At 33.5% G+C, this 21,178-nt stretch overlaps 15 non-coding genes across 15 annotated transcripts; all 15 read right to left on the bottom strand.

Annotated features, from left to right (window-relative positions):
- Positions 1 to 225: 225 nt before the first annotated feature.
- On the bottom strand, positions 226 to 299 carry TRNAI-AAU (transfer RNA isoleucine (anticodon AAU)). The gene has a single exon. It is a non-coding gene; the product is annotated as a tRNA-Ile (tRNA).
- Positions 300 to 822: 523 nt separating this feature from the next.
- TRNAI-AAU (transfer RNA isoleucine (anticodon AAU)) lies at positions 823 to 896 on the bottom strand. Its single transcript has one exon. It is a non-coding gene; the product is annotated as a tRNA-Ile (tRNA).
- Positions 897 to 1,678: 782 nt separating this feature from the next.
- Positions 1,679 to 1,752, bottom strand: TRNAI-AAU (transfer RNA isoleucine (anticodon AAU)). The gene has a single exon. It is a non-coding gene; the product is annotated as a tRNA-Ile (tRNA).
- A 3,425-nt stretch (positions 1,753 to 5,177) lies between these two features.
- On the bottom strand, positions 5,178 to 5,251 carry TRNAI-AAU (transfer RNA isoleucine (anticodon AAU)). Its single transcript has one exon. It is a non-coding gene; the product is annotated as a tRNA-Ile (tRNA).
- Positions 5,252 to 6,371: 1,120 nt separating this feature from the next.
- On the bottom strand, positions 6,372 to 6,445 carry TRNAI-AAU (transfer RNA isoleucine (anticodon AAU)). Its single transcript has one exon. It is a non-coding gene; the product is annotated as a tRNA-Ile (tRNA).
- Positions 6,446 to 6,969: 524 nt separating this feature from the next.
- TRNAI-AAU (transfer RNA isoleucine (anticodon AAU)) lies at positions 6,970 to 7,043 on the bottom strand. Its single transcript has one exon. It is a non-coding gene; the product is annotated as a tRNA-Ile (tRNA).
- Positions 7,044 to 7,566: 523 nt separating this feature from the next.
- On the bottom strand, positions 7,567 to 7,640 carry TRNAI-AAU (transfer RNA isoleucine (anticodon AAU)). The gene has a single exon. It is a non-coding gene; the product is annotated as a tRNA-Ile (tRNA).
- Positions 7,641 to 8,422: 782 nt separating this feature from the next.
- Positions 8,423 to 8,496, bottom strand: TRNAI-AAU (transfer RNA isoleucine (anticodon AAU)). The gene has a single exon. It is a non-coding gene; the product is annotated as a tRNA-Ile (tRNA).
- A 1,114-nt stretch (positions 8,497 to 9,610) lies between these two features.
- Positions 9,611 to 9,684, bottom strand: TRNAI-AAU (transfer RNA isoleucine (anticodon AAU)). Its single transcript has one exon. It is a non-coding gene; the product is annotated as a tRNA-Ile (tRNA).
- Positions 9,685 to 12,469: 2,785 nt separating this feature from the next.
- Positions 12,470 to 12,543, bottom strand: TRNAI-AAU (transfer RNA isoleucine (anticodon AAU)). Its single transcript has one exon. It is a non-coding gene; the product is annotated as a tRNA-Ile (tRNA).
- Positions 12,544 to 13,065: 522 nt separating this feature from the next.
- Positions 13,066 to 13,139, bottom strand: TRNAI-AAU (transfer RNA isoleucine (anticodon AAU)). The gene has a single exon. It is a non-coding gene; the product is annotated as a tRNA-Ile (tRNA).
- Positions 13,140 to 13,662: 523 nt separating this feature from the next.
- Positions 13,663 to 13,736, bottom strand: TRNAI-AAU (transfer RNA isoleucine (anticodon AAU)). Its single transcript has one exon. It is a non-coding gene; the product is annotated as a tRNA-Ile (tRNA).
- A 782-nt stretch (positions 13,737 to 14,518) lies between these two features.
- TRNAI-AAU (transfer RNA isoleucine (anticodon AAU)) lies at positions 14,519 to 14,592 on the bottom strand. Its single transcript has one exon. It is a non-coding gene; the product is annotated as a tRNA-Ile (tRNA).
- Positions 14,593 to 18,609: 4,017 nt separating this feature from the next.
- Positions 18,610 to 18,683, bottom strand: TRNAI-AAU (transfer RNA isoleucine (anticodon AAU)). The gene has a single exon. It is a non-coding gene; the product is annotated as a tRNA-Ile (tRNA).
- Positions 18,684 to 19,465: 782 nt separating this feature from the next.
- TRNAI-AAU (transfer RNA isoleucine (anticodon AAU)) lies at positions 19,466 to 19,539 on the bottom strand. Its single transcript has one exon. It is a non-coding gene; the product is annotated as a tRNA-Ile (tRNA).
- Positions 19,540 to 21,178: the final 1,639 nt, after the last annotated feature.

Genomic DNA, 21,178 nt, shown 5'->3' with positions numbered 1-21,178 from the left:
TAAACATCAGACAGAAGAAAATGCTTGTAATAAATGAGAGATTTAGTTACTTAGTGTTAGAACTTACAACCATTAATGGATGTTCAAGGCACTTTAACATTAATATATAATTCGACATATATATCAAATTGATTCAACTAATGATTCTAGCAGCTCTTGCTCCAAAGAGATATACAGTTAACAAAGAGACACAAGAAAAAGCATCTTTTTTTTAACACAGAAACTTGGCCTGTACAGGGATCGAACCTGTGACCTTGGCGTTATTAGCACCACGCTCTAACCAACTGAGCTAACAGGCCGCCGTTCGTGCTGGGCTGGGGGACAAGCATATGAAGAATTGCTAATGTCAGTGAACCCCAGATAGTTTGAAAGCTTATTTTCAGCTGTTTACCCATAAGGTATATTTATATATTATCGACATGAAGAAACAAATATCACAAAAAAATCAATACAAATGAGATTTTCATTCTTAGTGTTAAAACTTAGAACCATTAATGTATTTTCTATGTGGTTTAGCAATAAATAACAGTTTATCATCTATATTAAATTAATTCATCTACTCATTCTATCAGCTTCTGCTCAAAGGAAATATAGAGATAAACATCAGACAGAAGAAAATGCTTGTAATAAATGAGAGATTTAGTTACCTAGTGTTAGAACTTACAACCATTAATGGATGTTCAAGGCACTTTAACATTAATATATAATTCCACATCTATATCAAATTGATTCAACTAATGATTCTAGCAGCTCTTGCTCCAAAGAGATATACAGATAACAAAGAGACAGAAGAAAAAGCATCTTTTATTTAACACAGAAACTTGGCCTGTACAGGGATCGAACCTGTGACCTTGGCGTTATTAGCACCACGCTCTAACCAACTGAGCTAACAGGCCGCTGTTCGTGCTGGGCTGGGGGACAAGCATATGAAGAACTGCTAATGTCAGTGAACCCCAGATAGTTTGAAAGCTTATTTTCAGCTGTTTACCCATAAGGTATATTTATATATTATCGACATGAAGAAACAAATATCACAAAAAAATCAATACAAATGAGATTTTCATTCTTAGTGTTAAAACTTAGAACCATTAATGTATTTTCCATGTGGTTTAGCAATAAATAACAGTTCATCATCTATATTAAATTAATTCATCTACTCATTCTATCAGCTTCTGCTCAAAGGAAATATAGATTTAAACAAGATACAGAAGAAAATGCATTTATTTCAACATTAAAGCAGCGTTAAGTGTTTGCTTGGAGAGTGGTAGAAAGTATGTTCTTGGCATTTTTAACTTCATGTTCTAACAGAATCAGATAATAGGCTTACTATATTTATAGCATACTACTGAAGAAATAACAGATGATGAAGTGCTACTGATTGTTAATCCGAGATAGATGGAAATCTTATATTCAGCTGTTTACATTCATGGTGTCTTTAAGCATTATCAAAAAATCAAAACTAGACTTTCCTAAATTACTTGTAATAAATGGGAGATTAATTACTTAGTGTTAGAACTTTGAACCATTAATGGATGTTCAAGGCACTTTAACATTAATATATAATTCCACATCTATATCAAATTGATTCAACTAATCATTCTAGCAGCTCTTGCTCCAAAGAGATATACAGATAACAAAGAGACACAAGAAAAAGCATCTTTTATTGAACACAGAAACTTGGCCTGTACAGGGATCGAACCTGTGACCTTGGCGTTATTAGCACCACGCTCTAACCAACTGAGCTAACAGGCCGCCGTTCGTGCTGGGCTGGGGGACAAGCATATGAAGAATTGCTAATGTCAGTGAACCCCAGATAGTTTGAAAGCTTATTTTCAGCTCTTTACCCATAAGGTATATTTATATATTATCGACATGAAGAAACAAATATCACAAAAAAATCAATACAAATGAGATTTTCAATCTTAGTGTTAAAACTTAGAACCATTAATGTATTTTCCATGTGGTTTAGCAATAAATAACAGTTCATCATCTATATTAAATTAATTCATCTACTCATTCTATCAGCTCCTGCTCAAAGAAAATATAGAGATAAACATCAGACAGAAGAAAATGCTTGTAATAAATGAGAGATTTAGTTACTTAGTGTTAGAACTTACAACCATTAATGGATGTTCAAGGCACTTTAACATTAATATATAATTCCACATCTATATCAAATTGATTCAACTAATGATTCTAGCAGCTCTTGCTCCAAAGAGATATACAGATAACAAAGAGACAGAAGAAAAAGCTTCTTTTTTTTTAACACAGAAACTTGGCCTGTACAGGGATCGAACCTGTGACATTGGCGTTATTAGCACCATGCTCTAACCAACTGAGCTAACAGGCCGCCGTTCGTGCTGGGCTGGGGGACAAGCATATGAAGAATTGCTAATGTCAGTGAACCCCAGATAGTTTGAAAGCTTATTTTCAGCTGTTCACCCATAAGGTATATTTATGTATTATCGACATGAAGAAACAAATATCACAAAAAAATCAATACAAATGAGATTTTCAATCTTAGTGTTAAAACTTAGAACCATTAATGTATTTTCCATGTGGTTTAGCAATAAATAACAGTTCATCATCTATATTAAATTAATTCATCTACTCATTCTATCAGCTTCTGCTCAAAGGAAATATAGATTTAAACAAGATACAGAAGAAAATGCATCTATTTCAACATTAAAGCAGCGTTAAGTGTTTTCTTGGAGAGTGGTAGAAAGTATGTTCTTGGCATTTTTAACTTCATGTTCTAACAGAATCAGATAATAGGCTTACTATATTTATAGCATACTACTGAAGAAATAACAGATGATGAAGTGCTACTGATTGTTAACCCGAGATAGATGGAAATCTTATATTCAGCTGTTTACATTCATGGTGTCTTTAAGCATTATCAAAAAATCAAAACTAGACTTTCCTAAATTACTTGTAATAAATGGGAGATTAATTACTTAGTGTTAGAACTTTGAACCATTAATGGATGTTCAAGGCACTTTAACATTAATATGTAATTCCACATCTATATAAAATGTATTAATCGAATCTTTCTAGCAGCTCTTGCTCCAAAGAGGTATACAGTTAACAATGAGAGATAAGAAAAAGCTTTCTTTTAACTCAGACACCTGGCATGTACAGGGATCGAACCTGTGACCTTGGCATTATTAGCACCACGCTCTAACCAACTGAGCTAACAGGCCACTGTGTGCACAGTCATGGGGGACAAGCATATGAAGAATTGCTAATGTCAGTGAACCCCAGATAGTTTGAAAGCTTATTTTCAGCTGTTTACCCATAAGGTATATTTATATATTATCGACATGAAGAAACAAATATCACAAAAAAATCAATACAAATGAGATTTTCATTCTTAGTGTTAAAACTTAGAACCATTAATGTATGTTCTATGTGGTTTAGCAATAAATAACAGTTCATCATCTATATTAAATTAATTAATCTACTCATTCTATCAGCTCCTGCTCAAAGGAAATATAGAGCTAAACATCAGACAGAAGAAAATGCTTGTAATAAATGAGAGATTTAGTTACTTAGTGTTAGAACTTACAACCATTAATGGATGTTCAAGGCACTTTAACATTAATATATAATTCCACATCTATATCAAATTGATTCAACTAATGATTCTAGCAGCTCTTGCTCCAAAGAGATATACAGTTAACAAAGAGACACAAGAAAAAGCATCTTTTTTTTAACACAGAAACTTGGCCTGTACAGGGATCGAACCTGTGACCTTGGCGTTATTAGCACCATGCTCTAACCAACTGAGCTAACAGGCCGCTGTTCGTGCTGGGCTGGGGGACAAGCATATGAAGAATTGCTAATGCCAGTGAACCCCAGATAGTTTGAAAGCTTATTTTCAGCTGTTTACCCATAAGGTATATTTATATATTATCGACATGAAGAAACAAATATCACAAAAAAATCAATACAAATGAGATTTTCATTCTTAGTGTTAAAACTTAGAACCATTAATGTATGTTCTATGTGGTTTAGCAATAAATAACAGTTCATCATCTATATTAAATTAATTCATCTACTCATTCTATCAGCTTCTGCTCAAAGGAAATATAGATTTAAACAAGATACAGAAGAAAATGCATCTATTTCAACATTAAAGCAGCGTTAAGTGTTTTCTTGGAGAGTGGTAGAAAGTATGTTCTTGGCATTTTTAACTTCATGTTCTAACAGAATCTGATAATAGGCTTACTATATTTATAGCATACTACTGAAGAAATAACAGATGATGAAGTGCTACTGATTGTTAACCCGAGATAGATGGAAATCTTATATTCAGCTGTTTACATTCATGGTGTCTTTAAGCATTATCAAAAAATCAAAACTAGACTTTCATAAATTACTTGTAATAAATGGGAGATTAATTACTTAGTGTTAGAACTTTGAACCATTAATGGATGTTCAAGGCACTTTAACATTAATATGTAATTCCACATCTATATAAAATGTATTAATCGAATCTTTCTAGCAGCTCTTGCTCCAAAGAGGTATACAGTTAACAATGAGAGATAAGAAAAGGCTTTCTTTTAACTCAGACACCTGGCATGTACAGGGATCGAACCTGTGACCTTGGCATTATTAGCACCACGCTCTAACCAACTGAGCTAACAGGCCACTGTGTGCACAGTCATGGGGGACAAGCATATGAAGAATTGCTAATGTCAGTGAACCCCAGATAGTTTAAAAGCTTATTTTCAGCTGTTTACCCATAAGGTATATTTATATATTATCGACATGAAGAAACAAATATCACAAAAAAATCAATACAAATGAGATTTTCATTCTTAGTGTTAAAACTTAGAACCATTAATGTATGTTCTATGTGGTTTAGCAATAAATAACAGTTCATCATCTATATTAAATTAATTCATCTACTCATTCTATCAGCTCCTGCTCAAAGGAAATATAGAGATAAACATCAGACAGAAGAAAATGCTTGTAATAAATGAGAGATTTAGTTACTTAGTGTTAGAACTTACAACCATTAATGGAAGTTCAAGGCACTTTAACATTAATATATAATTCCACATCTATATCAAATTGATTCAACTAATGATTCTAGCAGCTCTTGCTCCAAAGAGATATACAGTTAACAAAGAGACACAAGAAAAAGCATCTTTTTTTTTAACACAGAAACTTGGCCTGTACAGGGATCGAACCTGTGACCTTGGCGTTATTAGCACCACGCTCTAACCAACTGAGCTAACAGGCCGCCGTTCGTGCTGTGCTGGGGGACAAGCATATGCAGAACTGCTAATGTCAGTGAACCCCAGATAGTTTGAAAGCTTATTTTCAGCTGTTTACCCATAAGGTATATTTATATATTATCGACATGAAGAAACAAATATCACAAAAAAATCAATACAAATGAGATTTTCATTCTTAGTGTTAAAACTTAGAACCATTAATGTATGTTCTATGTGGTTTAGCAATAAATAACAGTTCATCATCTATATTAAATTAATTCATCTACTCATTCTATCAGCTCCTGCTCAAAGGAAATATAGAGATAAACATCAGACAGAAGAAAATGCTTGTAATAAATGAGAGATTTAGTTACTTAGTGTTAGAACTTACAACCATTAATGGAAGTTCAAGGCACTTTAACATTAATATATAATTCCACATCTATATCAAATTGATTCAACTAATGATTCTAGCAGCTCTTGCTCCAAAGAGATATACAGTTAACAAAGAGACACAAGAAAAAGCATCTTTTTTTTAACACAGAAACTTGGCCTGTACAGGGATCGAACCTGTGACCTTGGCGTTATTAACACCACGCTCTAACCAACTGAGCTAACAGGCCGCCGTTCGTGCTGGGCTGGGGGACAAGCATATGAAGAATTGCTAATGTCAGTGAACCCCAGATAGTTTGAAAGCTTATTTTCAGCTGTTTACCCATAAGGTATATTTATATATTATCGACATGAAGAAACAAATATCACAAAAAAATCAATACAAATGAGATTTTCATTCTTAGTGTTAAAACTTAGAACCATTAATGTATTTTCTATGTGGTTTAGCAATAAATAACAGTTTATCATCTATATTAAATTAATTCATCTACTCATTCTATCAGCTTCTGCTCAAAGGAAATATAGAGATAAACATCAGACAGAAGGAAATGCTTGTAATAAATGAGAGATTTAGTTACTTAGTGTTAGAACTTACAACCATTAATGGATGTTCAAGGCACTTTAACATTAATATATAATTCCACATCTATATCAAATTGATTCAACTAATGATTCTAGCAGCTCTTGCTCCAAAGAGATATACAGATAACAAAGAGACAGAAGAAAAAGCATCTTTTATTTAACACAGAAACTTGGCCTGTACAGGGATCGAACCTGTGACCTTGGCGTTATTAGCACCACGCTCTAACCAACTGAGCTAACAGGCCGCTGTTCGTGCTGGGCTGGGGGACAAGCATATGAAGAACTGCTAATGTCAGTGAACCCCAGATAGTTTGAAAGCTTATTTTCAGCTGTTTACCCATAAGGTATATTTATATATTATCGACATGAAGAAACAAATATCACAAAAAAATCAATACAAATGAGATTTTCATTCTTAGTGTTAAAACTTAGAACCATTAATGTATGTTCTATGTGGTTTAGCAATAAATAACAGTTCATTATCTATATTAAATTAATTCATCTACTCATTCTATCAGCTCCTGCTCAAAGGAAATATAGAGATAAACATCAGACAGAAGAAAATGCTTGTAATAAATGAGAGATTTAGTTACTTAGTGTTAGAACTTACAACCATTAATGGATGTTCAAGGCACTTTAACATTAATATATAATTCCACATCTATATCAAATTGATTCAACTAATGATTCTAGCAGCTCTTGCTCCAAAGAGATATACAGTTAACAAAGAGACACAAGAAAAAGCATCTTTTTTTTTAACACAGAAACTTGGCCTGTACAGGGATCGAACCTGTGACCTTGGCGTTATTAGCACCACGCTCTAACCAACTGAGCTAACAGGCCGCCGTTTGTGCTGGGCTGGGGGACAAGCATATGAAGAATTGCTAATGTCAGTGAACCCCAGATAGTTTGAAAGCTTATTTTCAGCTGTTTACCCATAAGGTATATTTATATATTATCGACATGAAGAAACAAATATCACAAAAAAATCAATACAAATGAGATTTTCATTCTTAGTGTTAAAACTTAGAACCATTAATGTATTTTCTATGTGGTTTAGCAATAAATAACAGTTTATCATCTATATTAAATTAATTCATCTACTCATTCTATCAGCTTCTGCTCAAAGGAAATATAGAGATAAACATCAGACAGAAGAAAATGCTTGTAATAAATGAGAGATTTAGTTACTTAGTGTTAGAACTTACAACCATTAATGGATGTTCAAGGCACTTTAACATTAATATATAATTCCACATCTATATCAAATTGATTCAACTAATGATTCTAGCAGCTCTTGCTCCAAAGAGATATACAGATAACAAAGAGACAGAAGAAAAAGCATCTTTTATTTAACACAGAAACTTGGCCTGTACAGGGATCGAACCTGTGACCTTGGCGTTATTAGCACCACGCTCTAACCAACTGAGCTAACAGGCCGCTGTTCATGCTGGGCTGGGGGACAAGCATATGAAGAACTGCTAATGTCAGTGAACCCCAGATAGTTTGAAAGCTTATTTTCAGCTGTTTACCCATAAGGTATATTTATATATTATCGACATGAAGAAACAAATATCACAAAAAAATCAATACAAATGAGATTTTCATTCTTAGTGTTAAAACTTAGAACCATTAATGTATTTTCCATGTGGTTTAGCAATAAATAACAGTTCATCATCTATATTAAATTAATTCATCTACTCATTCTATCAGCTTCTGCTCAAAGGAAATATAGATTTAAACAAGATACAGAAGAAAATGCATTTATTTCAACATTAAAGCAGCGTTAAGTGTTTGCTTGGAGAGTGGTAGAAAGTATGTTCTTGGCATTTTTAACTTCATGTTCTAACAGAATCAGATAATAGGCTTACTATATTTATAGCATACTACTGAAGAAATAACAGCTGATGAAGTGCTACTGATTGTTAATCCGAGATAGATGGAAATCTTATATTCAGCTGTTTACATTCATGGTGTCTTTAAGCATTATCAAAAAATCAAAACTAGACTTTCCTAAATTACTTGTAATAAATGGGAGATTAATTATTTGGTGTTAGAACTTTGAACCATTAATGGATGTTCAAGGCACTTTAACATTAATATATAATTCCACATCTATATCAAATTGATTCAACTAATCATTCTAGCAGCTCTTGCTCCAAAGAGATATACAGATAACAAAGAGACACAAGAAAAAGCATCTTTTATTGAACACAGAAACTTGGCCTGTACAGGGATCGAACCTGTGACCTTGGCGTTATTAGCACCACGCTCTAACCAACTGAGCTAACAGGCCGCCGTTCGTGCTGGGCTGGGGGACAAGCATATGAAGAATTGCTAATGTCAGTGAACCCCAGATAGTTTGAAAGCTTATTTTCAGCTGTTTACCCATAAGGTATATTTATATATTATCGACATGAAGAAACAAATATCACAAAAAAATCAATACAAATGAGATTTTCAATCTTAGTGTTAAAACTTAGAACCATTAATGTATTTTCCATGTGGTTTAGCAATAAATAACAGTTCATCATCTATATTAAATTAATTCATCTACTCATTCTATCAGCTCCTGCTCAAAGGAAATATAGAGATAAACATCAGACAGAAGAAAATGCTTGTAATAAATGAGAGATTTAGTTACTTAGTGTTAGAACTTACAACCATTAATGGATGTTCAAGGCACTTTAACATTAATATATAATTCCACATCTATATCAAATTGATTCAACTAATGATTCTAGCAGCTCTTGCTCCAAAGAGATATACAGATAACAAAGAGACAGAAGAAAAAGCTTCTTTTATTTAACACAGAAACTTGGCCTGTACAGGGATCGAACCTGTGACATTGGCGTTATTAGCACCACGCTCTAACCAACTGAGCTAACAGGCCGCCGTTCGTGCTGGGCTGGGGGACAAGCATATGAAGAATTGCTAATGTCAGTGAACCCCAGATAGTTTGAAAGCTTATTTTCAGCTGTTTACCCATAAGGTATATTTATATATTATCGACATGAAGAAACAAATATCACAAAATAATCAATACAAATGAGATTTTCATTCTTAGTGTTAAAACTTAGAACCATTAATGTATTTTCCATGTGGTTTAGCAATAAATAACAGTTCATCATCTATATTAAATTAATTCATCTACTCATTCTATCAGCTTCTGCTCAAAGGAAATATAGAGATAAACATCAGACAGAAGAAAATGCTTGTAATAAATGAGAGATTTAGTTACTTAGTGTTAGAACTTACAACCATTAATGGATGTTCAAGGCACTTTAACATTAATATATAATTCCACATCTATATCAAATTGATTCAACTACTAGCAGCTCTTGCTCCAAAGAGATATACAGTTAACAAAGAGACACAAGAAAAAGCATCTTTTTTTTAACACAGAAACTTGGCCTGTACAGGGATCGAACCTGTGACCTTGGCGTTATTAGCACCACGCTCTAACCAACTGAGCTAACAGGCCGCCGTTCGTGCTGGGCTGGGGGACAAGCATATGAAGAATTGCTAATGTCAGTGAACCCCAGATAGTTTGAAAGCTTATTTTCAGCTGTTTACCCATAAGGTATATTTATATATTATCGACATGAAGAAACAAATATCACAAAAAAATCAATACAAATGAGATTTTCATTCTTAGTGTTAAAACTTAGAACCATTAATGTATTTTCCATGTGGTTTAGCAATAAATAACAGTTCATCATCTATATTAAATTAATTCATCTACTCATTCTATCAGCTTCTGCTCAAAGGAAATATAGATTTAAACAAGATACAGAAGAAAATGCATTTATTTCAACATTAAAGCAGCGTTAAGTGTTTGCTTGGAGAGTGGTAGAAAGTATGTTCTTGGCATTTTTAACTTCATGTTCTAACAGAATCAGATAATAGGCTTACTATATTTATAGCATACTACTGAAGAAATAACAGATGATGAAGTGCTACTGATTGTTAACCCGAGATAGATGGAAATCTTATATTCAGCTGTTTACATTCATGGTGTCTTTAAGCATTATCAAAAAATCAAAACTAGACTTTCCTAAATTACTTGTAATAAATGGGAGATTAATTACTTAGTGTTAGAACTTTGAACCATTAATGGATGTTCAAGGCACTTTAACATTAATATATAATTCCACATCTATATCAAATTGATTCAACTAATCATTCTAGCAGCTCTTGCTCCAAAGAGATATACAGATAACAAAGAGACACAAGAAAAAGCATCTTTTATTGAACACAGAAACTTGGCCTGTACAGGGATCAAACCTGTGACCTTGGCGTTATTAGCACCACGCTCTAACCAACTGAGCTAACAGACCGCCGTTCGTGCTGGGCTGGGGGACAAGCATATGAAGAATTGCTAATGTCAGTGAACCCCAGATAGTTTGAAAGCTTATTTTCAGCTGTTTACCCATAAGGTATATTTATATATTATCGACATGAAGAAACAAATATCACAAAAAAATCAATACAAATGAGATTTTCAATCTTAGTGTTAAAACTTAGAACCATTAATGTATTTTCCATGTGGTTTAGCAATAAATAACAGTTCATCATCTATATTAAATTAATTCATCTACTCATTCTATCAGCTCCTGCTCAAAGGAAATATAGAGATAAACATCAGACAGAAGAAAATGCTTGTAATAAATGAGAGATTTAGTTACTTAGTGTTAGAACTTACAACCATTAATGGATGTTCAAGGCACTTTAACATTAATATATAATTCCACATCTATATCAAATTGATTCAACTAATGATTCTAGCAGCTCTTGCTCCAAAGAGATATACAGATAACAAAGAGACAGAAGAAAAAGCATCTTTTATTTAACACAGAAACTTGGCCTGTACAGGGATCGAACCTGTGACATTGGCGTTATTAGCACCACGCTCTAACCAACTGAGCTAACAGGCCGCCGTTCGTGCTGGGCTGGGGGACAAGCATATGAAGAATTGCTAATGTCAGTGAACCCCAGATAGTTTGAAAGCTTATTTTCAGCTGTTTACCCATAAGGTATATTTATATATTATCGACATGAAGAAACAAATATCACAAAAAAATCAATACAAATGAGATTTTCATTCTTAGTGTTAAAACTTAGAACCATTAATGTATTTTCCATGTGGTTTAGCAATAAATAACAGTTCATCATCTATATTAAATTAATTCATCTACTCATTCTATCAGCTTCTGCTCAAAGGAAATATAGATTTAAACAAGATACAGAAGAAAATGCATTTATTTCAACATTAAAGCAGCGTTAAGTGTTTGCTTGGAGAGTGGTAGAAAGTATGTTCTTGGCATTTTTAACTTCATGTTCTAACAGAATCAGATAATAGGCTTACTATATTTATAGCATACTACTGAAGAAATAACAGATGATGAAGTGCTACTGATTGTTAACCCGAGATAGATGGAAATCTTATATTCAGCTGTTTACATTCATGATGTCTTTAAGCATTATCAAAAAATCAAAACTAGACTTTCCTTAATTACTTGTAATAAATGGGAGATTAATTACTTAGTGTTAGAACTTTTCACCACACTGTAGATAGTTTTTTCGAGCACACTTCACTTCATTATAGGTCCTGACGAAGCGCCACGAGATCCTCCTGACTCAATGCGCGCGAAACATGTTGACCATAAGAGTCGAGCGTAGCTAGCCACTAATCCGTTGTGAGCATATATAGCTTTTACGCCACTCACTTCCCTTTTTAATAGGTGGTTGACTGAGCCAATAAACTTTAAATTCAGATTAACCAACCTTTTTAATCACTTACATCTACACTCCCGGGCCCTCACACGCATGCACCATACGGCAGGGAACAAAAGATCTCCGACAAAGAGCCCCTGTATGGGTGCCCGTCGGGTATTGCACCGCCGACCCGACGAGGAGCAGAACCCAGATGATGAAGCATGACACCTAGCTTGCTGGGTGTGTGAGGGTTTTAGTTCCACCCTGAAGGGATTCCCTTCCCTTGTGCACTTATTTTCACTAGGTTGAAGTCTGAATTGGAATATTTTATTCCCTGTCGACTTCCTGTCCTGTAGGAACTACACATCTCTTGTTGACACTGTTAGAACTTTGAACCATTAATGGATGTTCAAGGCACTTTAACATTAATATATAATTCCACATCTATATCAAATTGATTCAACTAATCATTCTAGCAGCTCTTGCTCCAAAGAGATATACAGATAACAAAGAGACACAAGAAAAAGCATCTTTTTTTTAACACAGAAACTTGGCCTGTACAGGGATCGAACCTGTGACCTTGGCGTTATTAGCACCACGCTCTAACCAACTGAGCTAACAGGCCGCCGTTCATGCTGTGCTGGGGGACAAGCATATGCAGAACTGCGAATGTCAGTGAACCCCAGATAGTTTGAAAGCTTATTTTCAGCTGTTTACCCATAAGGTATATTTATATATTATCGACATGAAGAAACAAATATCACAAAAAATCAATACAAATGAGATTTTCATTCTTAGTGTTAAAACTTAGAACCATTAATGTATGTTCTATGTGGTTTAGCAATAAATAACAGTTCATTATCTATATTAAATTAATTCATCTACTCATTCTATCAGCTCCTGCTCAAAGGAAATATAGAGATAAACATCAGACAGAAGAAAATGCTTGTAATAAATGAGAGATTTAGTTACTTAGTGTTAGAACTTACAACCATTAATGGATGTTCAAGGCACTTTAACATTAATATATAATTCGACATCTATATCAAATTGATTCAACTAATGATTCTAGCAGCTCTTGCTCCAAAGAGATATACAGTTAACAAAGAGACACAAGAAAAAGCATCTTTTTTTTAACACAGAAACTTGGCCTGTACAGGGATCGAACCTGTGACCTTGGCGTTATTAGCACCACGCTCTAACCAACTGAGCTAACAGGCCGCCGTTCGTGCTGGGCTGGGGGACAAGCATATGAAGAATTGCTAATGTCAGTGAACCCCAGATAGTTTGAAAGCTTATTTTCAGCTGTTTACCCATAAGGTATATTTATATATTATCGACATGAAGAAACAAATATCACAAAAAAATCAATACAAATGAGATTTTCATTCTTAGTGTTAAAACTTAGAACCATTAATGTATTTTCTATGTGGTTTAGCAATAAATAACAGTTTATCATCTATATTAAATTAATTCATCTACTCATTCTATCAGCTTCTGCTCAAAGGAAATATAGAGATAAACATCAGACAGAAGAAAATGCTTGTAATAAATGAGAGATTTAGTTACCTAGTGTTAGAACTTACAACCATTAATGGATGTTCAAGGCACTTTAACATTAATATATAATTCCACATCTATATCAAATTGATTCAACTAATGATTCTAGCAGCTCTTGCTCCAAAGAGATATACAGATAACAAAGAGACAGAAGAAAAAGCATCTTTTATTTAACACAGAAACTTGGCCTGTACAGGGATCGAACCTGTGACCTTGGCGTTATTAGCACCACGCTCTAACCAACTGAGCTAACAGGCCGCTGTTCGTGCTGGGCTGGGGGACAAGCATATGAAGAACTGCTAATGTCAGTGAACCCCAGATAGTTTGAAAGCTTATTTTCAGCTGTTTACCCATAAGGTATATTTATATATTATCGACATGAAGAAACAAATATCACAAAAAAATCAATACAAATGAGATTTTCATTCTTAGTGTTAAAACTTAGAACCATTAATGTATTTTCCATGTGGTTTAGCAATAAATAACAGTTCATCATCTATATTAAATTAATTCATCTACTCATTCTATCAGCTTCTGCTCAAAGGAAATATAGATTTAAACAAGATACAGAAGAAAATGCATTTATTTCAACATTAAAGCAGCGTTAAGTGTTTGCTTGGAGAGTGGTAGAAAGTATGTTCTTGGCATTTTTAACTTCATGTTCTAACAGAATCAGATAATAGGCTTACTATATTTATAGCATACTACTGAAGAAATAACAGATGATGAAGTGCTACTGATTGTTAATCCGAGATAGATGGAAATCTTATATTCAGCTGTTTACATTCATGGTGTCTTTAAGCATTATCAAAAAATCAAAACTAGACTTTCCTAAATTACTTGTAATAAATGGGAGATTAATTACTTAGTGTTAGAACTTTGAACCATTAATGGATGTTCAAGGCACTTTAACATTAATATATAATTCCACATCTATATCAAATTGATTCAACTAATCATTCTAGCAGCTCTTGCTCCAAAGAGATATACAGATAACAAAGAGACACAAGAAAAAGCATCTTTTATTGAACACAGAAACTTGGCCTGTACAGGGATCGAACCTGTGACCTTGGCGTTATTAGCACCACGCTCTAACCAACTGAGCTAACAGGCCGCCGTTCGTGCTGGGCTGGGGGACAAGCATATGAAGAATTGCTAATGTCAGTGAACCCCAGATAGTTTGAAAGCTTATTTTCAGCTCTTTACCCATAAGGTATATTTATATATTATCGACATGAAGAAACAAATATCACAAAAAAATCAATACAAATGAGATTTTCAATCTTAGTGTTAAAACTTAGAACCATTAATGTATTTTCCATGTGGTTTAGCAATAAATAACAGTTCATCATCTATATTAAATTAATTCATCTACTCATTCTATCAGCTCCTGCTCAAAGAAAATATAGAGATAAACATCAGACAGAAGAAAATGCTTGTAATAAATGAGAGATTTAGTTACTTAGTGTTAGAACTTACAACCATTAATGGATGTTCAAGGCACTTTAACATTAATATATAATTCCACATCTATATCAAATTGATTCAACTAATGATTCTAGCAGCTCTTGCTCCAAAGAGATATACAGATAACAAAGAGACAGAAGAAAAAGCTTCTTTTTTTTAACACAGAAACTTGGCCTGTACAGGGATCGAACCTGTGACATTGGCGTTATTAGCACCATGCTCTAACCAACTGAGCTAACAGGCCGCCGTTCGTGCTGGGCTGGGGGACAAGCATATGAAGAATTGCTAATGTCAGTGAACCCCAGATAGTTTGAAAGCTTATTTTCAGCTGTTCACCCATAAGGTATATTTATGTATTATCGACATGAAGAAACAAATATCACAAAAAAATCAATACAAATGAGATTTTCAATCTTAGTGTTAAAACTTAGAACCATTAATGTATTTTCCATGTGGTTTAGCAATAAATAACAGTTCATCATCTATATTAAATTAATTCATCTACTCATTCTATCAGCTTCTGCTCAAAGGAAATATAGATTTAAACAAGATACAGAAGAAAATGCATCTATTTCAACATTAAAGCAGCGTTAAGTGTTTTCTTGGAGAGTGGTAGAAAGTATGTTCTTGGCATTTTTAACTTCATGTTCTAACAGAATCAGATAATAGGCTTACTATATTTATAGCATACTACTGAAGAAATAACAGATGATGAAGTGCTACTGATTGTTAACCCGAGATAGATGGAAATCTTATATTCAGCTGTTTACATTCATGGTGTCTTTAAGCATTATCAAAAAATCAAAACTAGACTTTCCTAAATTACTTGTAATAAATGGGAGATTAATTACTTAGTGTTAGAACTTTGAACCATTAATGGATGTTCAAGGCACTTTAACATTAATATGTAATTCCACATCTATATAAAATGTATTAATCGAATCTTTCTAGCAGCTCTTGCTCCAAAGAGGTATACAGTTAACAATGAGAGATAAGAAAAAGCTTTCTTTTAACTCAGACACCTGGCATGTACAGGGATCGAACCTGTGACCTTGGCATTATTAGCACCACGCTCTAACCAACTGAGCTAACAGGCCACTGTGTGCACAGTCATGGGGGACAAGCATATGAAGAATTGCTAATGTCAGTGAACCCCAGATAGTTTGAAAGCTTATTTTCAGCTGTTTACCCATAAGGTATATTTATATATTATCGACATGAAGAAACAAATATCACAAAAAAATCAATACAAATGAGATTTTCATTCTTAGTGTTAAAACTTAGAACCATTAATGTATGTTCTATGTGGTTTAGCAATAAATAACAGTTCATCATCTATATTAAATTAATTAATCTACTCATTCTATCAGCTCCTGCTCAAAGGAAATATAGAGCTAAACATCAGACAGAAGAAAATGCTTGTAATAAATGAGAGATTTAGTTACTTAGTGTTAGAACTTACAACCATTAATGGATGTTCAAGGCACTTTAACATTAATATATAATTCCACATCTATATCAAATTGATTCAACTAATGATTCTAGCAGCTCTTGCTCCAAAGAGATATACAGTTAACAAAGAGACACAAGAAAAAGCATCTTTTTTTTAACACAGAAACTTGGCCTGTACAGGGATCGAACCTGTGACCTTGGCGTTATTAGCACCATGCTCTAACCAACTGAGCTAACAGGCCGCTGTTCGTGCTGGGCTGGGGGACAAGCATATGAAGAATTGCTAATGCCAGTGAACCCCAGATAGTTTGAAAGCTTATTTTCAGCTGTTTACCCATAAGGTATATTTATATATTATCGACATGAAGAAACAAATATCACAAAAAAATCAATACAAATGAGATTTTCATTCTTAGTGTTAAAACTTAGAACCATTAATGTATGTTCTATGTGGTTTAGCAATAAATAACAGTTCATCATCTATATTAAATTAATTCATCTACTCATTTTATCAGCTCCTGCTCAAAGGAAATATAGAGATAAACATCAGACAGAAGAAAATGCTTGTAATAAATGAGAGATTTAGTTACTTAGTGTTAGAACTTACAACCATTAATGGATGTTCAAGGCACTTTAACATTAATATATAATTCCACATCTATATCAAATTGATTCAACTAATGATTCTAGCAGCTCTTGCTCCAAAGAGATATACAGTTAACAAAGAGACACAAGAAAAAGCATCTTTTTTTTAACACAGAAACTTGGCCTGTACAGGGATCGAACCTATGACCTTGGCGTTATTAGCACCACGCTCTAACCAACTGAGCTAACAGGCCGCCGTTCGTGCTGGCCTGGGGGACAAGCATATGAAGAATTGCTAATGTCAGTGAACCCCAGATAGTTTGAAAGCTTATTTTCAGCTGTTTACCCATAAGGTATATTTATATATTATCGACATGAAGAAACAAATATCACAAAAAAATCAATACAAATGAGATTTTCATTCTTAGTGTTAAAACTTAGAACCATTAATGTATTTTCCATGTGGTTTAGCAATAAATAACAGTTCATCATCTATATTAAATTAATTCATCTACTCATTCTATCAGCTTCTGCTCAAAGGAAATATAGATTTAAACAAGATACAGAATAAAATGCATTTATTTCAACATTAAAGCAGCGTTAAGTGTTTGCTTGGAGAGTGGTAGAAAGTATGTTCTTGGCATTTTTAACTTCATGTTCTAACAGAATCAGATAATAGGCTTACTATATTTATAGCATACTACTGAAGAAATAACAGATGATGAAGTGCTACTGATTGTTAACCCGAGATAGATGGAAATCTTATATTCAGCTGTTTACATTCATGGTGTCTTTAAGCATTATCAAAAAATCAAAACTAGACTTTCCTAAATTACTTGTAATAAATGGGAGATTAATTACTTAGTGTTAGAACTTTGAACCATTAATGGATGTTCAAGGCACTTTAACATTAATATATAATTCCACATCTATATCAAATTGATTCAACTAATCATTCTAGCAGCTCTTGCTCCAAAGAGATATACAGATAACAAAGAGACACAAGAAAAAGCATCTTTTATTGACCACAGAAACTTGGCCTGTACAGGGATCGAACCTGTGACCTTGGCGTTATTGGCACCACGCTCTAACCAACTGAGCTAACAGGCCGCTGTTCGTGCTGGGCTGGGGGACACGCATATGAAGAATTGCTAATGTCAGTGAACCCCAGATAGTTTGAAAGCTTATTTTCAGCTGTTTACCCATAAGGTATATTTATATATTATCGACATGAAGAAACAAATATCACAAAAAAATCAATACAAATGAGATTTTCAATCTTAGTGTTAAAACTTAGAACCATTAATGTATTTTCCATGTGGTTTAGCAATAAATAACAGTTCATCATCTATATTAAATTAATTCATCTACTCATTCTATCAGCTCCTGCTCAAAGGAAATATAGAGATAAACATCAGACAGAAGAAAATGCTTGTAATAAATGAGAGATTTAGTTACTTAGTGTTAGAACTTACAACCATTAATGGATGTTCAAGGCACTTTAACATTAATATATAATTCCACATCTATATCAAATTGATTCAACTACTAGCAGCTCTTGCTCCAAAGAGATATACAGTTAACAAAGAGACACAAGAAAAAGCATCTTTTTTTTAACACAGAAACTTGGCCTGTACAGGGATCGAACCTGTGACCTTGGCGTTATTAGCACCACGCTCTAACCAACTGAGCTAACAGGCCGCTGTTCGTGCTGGGCTGGGGGACAAGCATATGAAGAACTGCTAATGTCAGTGAACCCCAGATAGTTTGAAAGCTTATTTTCAGCTGTTTACCCATAAGGTATATTTATATATTATCGACATGAAGAAACAAATATCACAAAAAAATCAATACAAATGAGATTTTCATTCTTAGTGTTAAAACTTAGAACCATTAATGTATTTTCCATGTGGTTTAGCAATAAATAACAGTTCATCATCTATATTAAATTAATTCATCTACTCATTCTATCAGCTTCTGCTCAAAGGAAATATAGATTTAAACAAGATACAGAATAAAATGCATTTATTTCAACATTAAAGCAGCGTTAAGTGTTTGCTTGGAGAGTGGTAGAAAGTATGTTCTTGGCATTTTTAACTTCATGTTCTAACAGAATCAGATAATAGGCTTACTATATTTATAGCATACTACTGAAGAAATAACAGATGATGAAGTGCTACTGATTGTTAATCCGAGATAGATGGAAATCTTATATTCAGCTGTTTACATTCATGGTGTCTTTAAGCATTATCAAAAAATCAAAACTAGACTTTCCTAAATTACTTGTAATAAATGGGAGATTAATTATTTGGTGTTAGAACTTTGAACCATTAATGGATGTTCAAGGCACTTTAACATTAATATATAATTCCACATCTATATCAAATTGATTCAACTAATCATTCTAGCAGCTCTTGCTCCAAAGAGATATACAGATAACAAAGAGACACAAGAAAAAGCATCTTTTATTGAACACAGAAACTTGGCCTGTACAGGGATCGAACCTGTGACCTTGGCGTTATTAGCACCACGCTCTAACCAACTGAGCTAACAGGCCGCCGTTCGTGCTGGGCTGAGGGACAAGCATATGAAGAATTGCTAATGTCAGTGAACCCCAGATAGTTTGAAAGCTTATTTTCAGCTCTTTACCCATAAGGTATATTTATATATTATCGACATGAAGAAACAAATATCACAAAAAAATCAATACAAATGAGATTTTCAATCTTAGTGTTAAAACTTAGAACCATTAATGTATTTTCCATGTGGTTTAGCAATAAATAACAGTTCATCATCTATATTAAATTAATTCATCTACTCATTCTATCAGCTCCTGCTCAAAGAAAATATAGAGATAAACATCAGACAGAAGAAAATGCTTGTAATAAATGAGAGATTTAGTTACTTAGTGTTAGAACTTACAACCATTAATGGATGTTCAAGGCACTTTAACATTAATATATAATTCCACATCTATATCAAATTGATTCAACTAATGATTCTAGCAGCTCTTGCTCCAAAGAGATATACAGATAACAAAGAGACAGAAGAAAAAGCTTCTTTTTTTTAACACAGAAACTTGGCCTGTACAGGGATCGAACCTGTGACATTGGCGTTATTAGCACCATGCTCTAACCAACTGAGCTAACAGGCCGCCGTTCGTGCTGGGCTGGGGGACAAGCATATGAAGAATTGCTAATGTCAGTGAACCCCAGATAGTTTGAAAGCTTATTTTCAGCTGTTCACCCATAAGGTATATTTATGTATTATCGACATGAAGAAACAAATATCACAAAAAAATCAATACAAATGAGATTTTCAATCTTAGTGTTAAAACTTAGAACCATTAATGTATTTTCCATGTGGTTTAGCAATAAATAACAGTTCATCATCTATATTAAATTAATTCATCTACTCATTCTATCAGCTTCTGCTCAAAGGAAATATAGATTTAAACAAGATACAGAAGAAAATGCATCTATTTCAACATTAAAGCAGCGTTAAGTGTTTTCTTGGAGAGTGGTAGAAAGTATGTTCTTGGCATTTTTAACTTCATGTTCTAACAGAATCTGATAATAGGCTTACTATATTTATAGCATACTACTGAAGAAATAACAGATGATGAAGTGCTACTGATTGTTAACCCGAGATAGATGGAAATCTTATATTCAGCTGTTTACATTCATGGTGTCTTTAAGCATTATCAAAAAATCAAAACTAGACTTTCATAAATTACTTGTAATAAATGGGAGATTAATTACTTAGTGTTAGAACTTTGAACCATTAATGGATGTTCAAGGCACTTTAACATTAATATGTAATTCCACATCTATATAAAATGTATTAATCGAATCTTTCTAGCAGCTCTTGCTCCAAAGAGGTATACAGTTAACAATGAGAGATAAGAAAAGGCTTTCTTTTAACTCAGACACCTGGCATGTACAGGGATCGAACCTGTGACCTTGGCATTATTAGCACCACGCTCTAACCAACTGAGCTAACAGGCCACTGTGTGCACAGTCATGGGGGACAAGCATATGAAGAATTGCTAATGTCAGTGAACCCCAGATAGTTTAAAAGCTTATTTTCAGCTGTTTACCCATAAGGTATATTTATATATTATCGACATGAAGAAACAAATATCACAAAAAAATCAATACAAATGAGATTTTCATTCTTAGTGTTAAAACTTAGAA

The sequence above is a fragment of the Triturus cristatus genome, chromosome 5_1 (genome assembly GCF_964204655.1).
Source record: "Triturus cristatus chromosome 5_1, aTriCri1.1, whole genome shotgun sequence".
Taxonomy (NCBI): Eukaryota; Metazoa; Chordata; class Amphibia; order Caudata; family Salamandridae; genus Triturus; species Triturus cristatus.
Note: the sequence above shows the minus strand (reverse complement) of the source record. Positions and strands in the feature narration are given on the sequence as shown.